Source organism: Alexandromys fortis, unplaced genomic scaffold (assembly GCF_014885135.2).
Source record: "Alexandromys fortis isolate MF-2015 unplaced genomic scaffold, M_Fortis_MF-2015_v1.1 scaffold_78, whole genome shotgun sequence".
Lineage (NCBI taxonomy): Eukaryota > Metazoa > Chordata > Mammalia > Rodentia > Cricetidae > Alexandromys > Alexandromys fortis.
This window is the reverse complement of record NW_026067977.1, coordinates 7,692,986-7,698,498: the sequence shown is the minus strand read 5'-3', so window position 1 is coordinate 7,698,498 and position 5,513 is coordinate 7,692,986. Positions and strand designations below refer to the sequence as shown.

The window sequence follows — 5,513 nt, the reverse complement described above, 5'->3', positions numbered from 1 at the left end:
TATATACACTTATATACACTTATATACACTTCCCCAACACAAACCTACCAGAACTTATCAACTGATGCATAGAGAATTCAGAGTGAAGGAAGCTGACCACACTTAAGATACATTCTGAGTTGATTACATGAACTTTGCGAACTTCAGTGGAAGCATATGAGCTTCAAACACATGTGTTTTCATGAACATTTTAAAGTTCAAGCTAATCCATACAAAGCATAAAACTATTTTAAAATGTTTTATTAATTCTTATTCAACAGCCTTCTGTGTCTAGTTTTATAGAAAAAGTACACAATGGCAGATTTAGTCATCAAAACACAATTTCTTTTGTGAATACAGGTGCAGGCAACTGAAGAAAAACACACAGCCTCCCTGTATGAAAAAATACGCTAACAAGATAATTAGGACTATATGTTCTGGAACTGCAGATAATTAAGCACTCATACATACCTTTCCAGTTAGATTTCTTTTGTCTTTCTCAATTTTATTGTTTAGATAGCAATGTACTATATGGTTTTCCCCACTCTCCTCCCTCCTCCCTTTCTACCCTCCTCTCTTCTCTCCATGCAAAACATGGAAATGTATTTTTCAGTAGGAAAGCTTCTTGTCTCATTATTACTCTTGGAAATTTGTTGTTGTTTTGAAGCTATCAAAGCACACTCTGACCTTCATCTTAGCTCACAATGTTTACGTCTAGGGCAAGACAAAATATAATTTCTTGTAGATAGGATAAATAAATAGTTATATGATAAAACATAAAAGGTAACAAAGGACCCCTGGACTTAAAAAGGCAGAAACATCTTTGAGACAAAGAATATGTACATAAAACATAACACTACACAGTACATAAGAAAACATCTGAGTTTTGGTATGCTTTTAAGCCAGTTGGGAAACTGATTTCTTCAGCTGAATAATTTTCTCTTTATTACCAAAGACTTTCAGGTGTTTACGAATTCCCTAACTCCCAATACCTCTTCCCATCTGTGTACCAGTCCTTCAGAATTCACATGTTCTTCAGGTGTGTGGGGGTCATGATGATCAACATTAGCATGGGCTTTCAGGGAGAAGCATGGGAATTCCGGGAATTCTGATCGGCCTCCTAGTTGAAAGGTTGGGAGATTTTTGAATAAATTTTTCAAACTAATATTTCCTATTTACATCCACAGAATGTGATATATTGTAATAATACCTATCTCAGTGTTATCGTAAATGAGGCAGAGACACAAAGAAGAATAGATTACTGTCCTGCTAATAGTAAGTAACCAGGTGCTGCTTAGCTGATAGAGGTACTCAAAGTCAAGGTGTCTATACTTTTTCTTTAAATTGAATCTACACGATAACCTTGACTCACTGGGGAAAATACTGCCATTGCTTAATTACTGATTGCATATTGTAGATAGATCAGACAATAAGAAAAAATGACAACAGTGTATTCTGGATGGTTTATGATAAACATTAATGTGAAGGTTAAAAGAACACATGTATTTATTTAGGGTTTTGACTGACATTAATATCTTGTATACAATGAATCTTACAATTCATTAATAATAGAGTACTTTCATTAATTATTGATGAGGAACCATTGCTTTTATGTCTTTTATTTTTATTTTACATTTTAATGTATAAATTTGTATGGAAAATCTGCAAAATTTAACATAATTCCCAAGTGAAATTACTAATTTTTGCAATGGCTCCTTGGATATAATCCTAACATAGACAATAGAAAAAAATAGGCAGGTGCAACTATATAAAACCAAAAGAATTTAATAGCCAATGAAGCAAAAAAATGCAAGGATAAGTGATAGAATAAAATAAATATTTAAAATTTTACATGAAAGTGTTTAATCTCTAAAAACTAAAAAGAACTCCTGTGGGAGTGTCATATATCAATCTGTTGATTTCATTGGTTAAGTTATAATAAACCAACTGCTTGGCCTCAGCTTGGAACATAGATGGGAGGAGTAAACAGAATAGAATTCTGGGCAGAAGAGGAAGTGAGGTCAGACTCTGCCCTGCTTCCGGGGACAGACCCGACAGCTCTGCTGGAGCAGAGACGCCATGCTCAGCTCTCCCAGGCAACTCCAACCCACGATGGACTTAGGCTAGAATCTTCCCGGTAAGCGCACCTTGGCGTGCTTACAAACATTATTAGAAATGGGCTAGTCCAGGGGCGAGAATTAGCCTGTAAGGGTTAGAGTTCATGGGCCAAGCAGTTCTTTAAATGAATACAGTTTGTGTGTTGTTATTTCGGGCGTGAGCTAGCCAAGCGGCTGGGGTGTTGGGGACGCAGCCCCGCCGCCGCTCCTATTTCAACAGATGGCGCCCAGACGTGTGGCTAACTGAATCCACAAAAAGCCTGAGAAAGCTGGGGAAAGAATGGAATGAAGCATGTTTTCTTGGTAGCAACAAATTTCTTGGGTCTACTCTGCTTGCTAGAGGCAAGCAAGCGCTCTCATCTAAGAGAGGCTTCCTGACTCAGCTTCAGCTGCAAAACCCTGCAGCTCATTAAGAGTTCCTGCCAGGAAACACTTAAACGGTGTTGGTGAAAAGCTGAACGCATGCTTTTTGGTTTTCAGCCGTAGCAGGAAAAAAGTTGTGCTGTTTAAAAATGCCGGCTTTCTGGGCCGTCCTGCCAGGGCAAACTCTGACTGAGGCAGGAGGTCCAGCTACAGAGAGAGGACTTGACTGTTGTCTGTTGTAGCTCGCTTGCTGGCAGGGACCTTGAAACGCCATAGAATTGTGCCTATAAACGCGGCTACAGCCTGTATCTCCGCCATGAGGCTGGAAAGCTAAGGAATGGACTGGATCTAGCTGGCAAAGCCACGGCTTTAATCCTACTCATATTGCTCAGTAATTTAAAGGCTCCTGTGGTCAGAAAAACAGAGAGAGATACAGTAAAGAGATTCAAAGATAAAGAAAATGTTTAAATGATTTACAGTGTGTTAAAAATATATGCAAGCTAAAAGTTAAAAGTTCTTAAAAAAAAGTAAGAAAAAGAGAAGTTGTGTGTGGTAGTACACGCCTTTAATCCCAGTGCCTAGAAGGCAGAGACAAACAGATCTCTGTGAGTTCAAGGTGTGGTAGCAAACACCTTTAATCCCAATGCCTGGGAGGCAGAGACAGGCAGATCTCTGAGAGTTCAAGGACAGCCTGGTCTACAGAGTTATTCCAGGACAGAGATACAGAGAATATAAAATGAAAGTAAAAATAAACTTAATAGAGGTTAAAATAAAGCTCACAAAGATGGAAAATACACAGAGAATCTTGATACTGTATGCTATTATGCTCTCTTTGAATTGTTTGAATGCTGAGGAAGGAGCAACAGATGCTAAAAGATATTTGTTTATAAATGCTGCTGAACTAATCCAACGTAGAGATTTTAATGCCTTGGCTTTGATATTTGGATCTAAGGACGTGATGCTTTCAAAAGGAGTTTCTTATTTTGTTTTCACAGAGGATGAGACCCTGTTCATTTCTTCTATTCCGATATGGTATGATGGACCACGCCCTCCTGAACGGTTGCTGTGAATACCTTCAAAAAATTGCTTCGCTCAACTTCCAACTGAGATGAAACTAGCACACAGGTTATACCACAAAAGACCTAATTAACAGCGCCCCCATTCAGCAGGAAGCAGTTTGGAGAGAAAAAACTACGCCCATGTTCCCAAATATTGTTTACAAATGTTCTTTTACATTTAAAGGGGGATATGATATAGATATGAATAATTTGCATTGGTATGGATTTTAAGGTCAATTTTGTTATATGCATTTTTGATCTTGATTAAGGTATTGTGTTGTGTAGTTCATTTTAAAATGTAATGTATAATTAGGAAATATAAGTTGTTAATGAATAATCATTAATAATAGTTAAGTTTGTAGTCATGTTAGTTAAGATTTTCTAGATGTGCATACATATATTTTAGATAGGCATTCTTCATATTTTTCAAAGATTATAGAATATGGCATTTTAAATGTTTTAATAACTTAGGACTTCTCATGACAATGAGACACTCTGCTCCTGGCATCACCAATCTACTTCAAGAGGAAGATGGGCATCGAAGAGGATCCTTATGGAGTTTGATAGCCATTTGGCAAGAAACTGCTCTTGCCTGGACTATTGCATAAACTGGACACAGAGAACCCGCAGAGAGAGGACTGCTGAACTTGCCTAAAGGTGAGATGATCTTTCGGGGTTCCTGCTTCATGAAAGAGTCTGCAAGACATTCTTCAGGACAAGCAGATAGTGACTGCCTTTGAAATTTCCTGCATTGTGGAAATGTCTGCTGGAAACTATGGGCCTGTAGGCCGAAGATGGATGCCCCAACGGTACAGAGGAACTTTGGGTGACTGTCCAGGCAGCGAGATGTCTCTGTCATTTCTAGAGCTTTGGATGTTAAGTTAAAGCCTTCTTTTTTTTTTTTTTTTTTTTAAACAGAAAAAGGGGAAGTGATGTGGGAGTGTCATATATCAATCTGTTGATTTCATTGGTTAAGTTATAATAAACCAACTGCTTGGCCTCAGCTTGGAACATAGATGGGAGGAGTAAACAGAATAGAATTCTGGGCGGAAGAGGAAGTGAGGTCAGACTCTGCTCTGCTCCCGGAGAGACCCGACAGCTCTGCTGGAGCAGAGACGCCATGCTCAGCTCTCCCAGGCAACTCCAACCCACGATGGACTTAGGCTAGAATCTTCCCGGTAAGCGCACCTTGGCGTGCTTACAAACATTATTAGAAATGGGCTAGTCCAGGGGCGAGAATTAGCCTGTAAGGGTTAGAGTTCATGGGCCAAGCAGTTCTTTAAATGAATACAGTTTGTGTGTTGTTATTTCGGGCGTGAGCTAGCCAAGCGGCTGGGGTGTTGGGGACGCAGCCCCGCCGCCGCTCCTATTTCAACAAACTCCTACAAATTATTATCAAAATGTAAAATAAAATGGAATAAAATAATTTAGCCTCTTTTAAAAATGTACTATATCCCCATATAGGCATTTCTCTAAAGAAAATTTTCAAATGTCCACAGACTTCTGTATGTGTTCACCATCCCTAGTTATCAGAGAAGTGAGAGTCTCAACTGCTTTGCAGCATCACCCAACATGTGCTAGAAAGACTGCAAACTCCAAAGTAAGCAAACAGCTGGAGTCCAAGTAAACAGAAGCAGAGAGCATGGAAGTTTCCTTACCTAGAGAAAATCATGAGGAGAGTCCTCAGCTAGGATAGGAGTGCCATCACACATAGCAGGCCCGCTTTGGGGTATGAAGGGAAAATATTTGAAATCATTATTTGAGAAGCTTTAGTGTCATTTTGATTGCAGCATTATTTATAATAGTCCTGACAGGAAAACAGCACCACTTCTCACAAATGCCTTGGAGGGGGAAAGGGTGACATTTATATAGAGTGACTAAGAGTCCTTAAAAGGAAGGGAAGCATGCCATGTGTGTGACAGCATGGATACATATGAACCACAGTGAAAGAAGTCGGCTAGAAAATAGAAAACAGTACACGATCCTGTATGTGTCT

General features: G+C 39.1%; 1 long non-coding RNA gene across 1 annotated transcript; it reads left to right on the top strand.

The window, feature by feature from the left end:
* Positions 1–2,018: 2,018 nt before the first annotated feature.
* LOC126510824 (uncharacterized) lies at positions 2,019–4,805 on the top strand. Its single transcript, XR_007594505.1, has 2 exons — positions 2,019–2,116; positions 3,989–4,805. It is a non-coding gene; the product is annotated as an uncharacterized lncRNA (long non-coding RNA).
* The last annotated feature ends 708 nt before the right edge of the window (positions 4,806–5,513 follow it).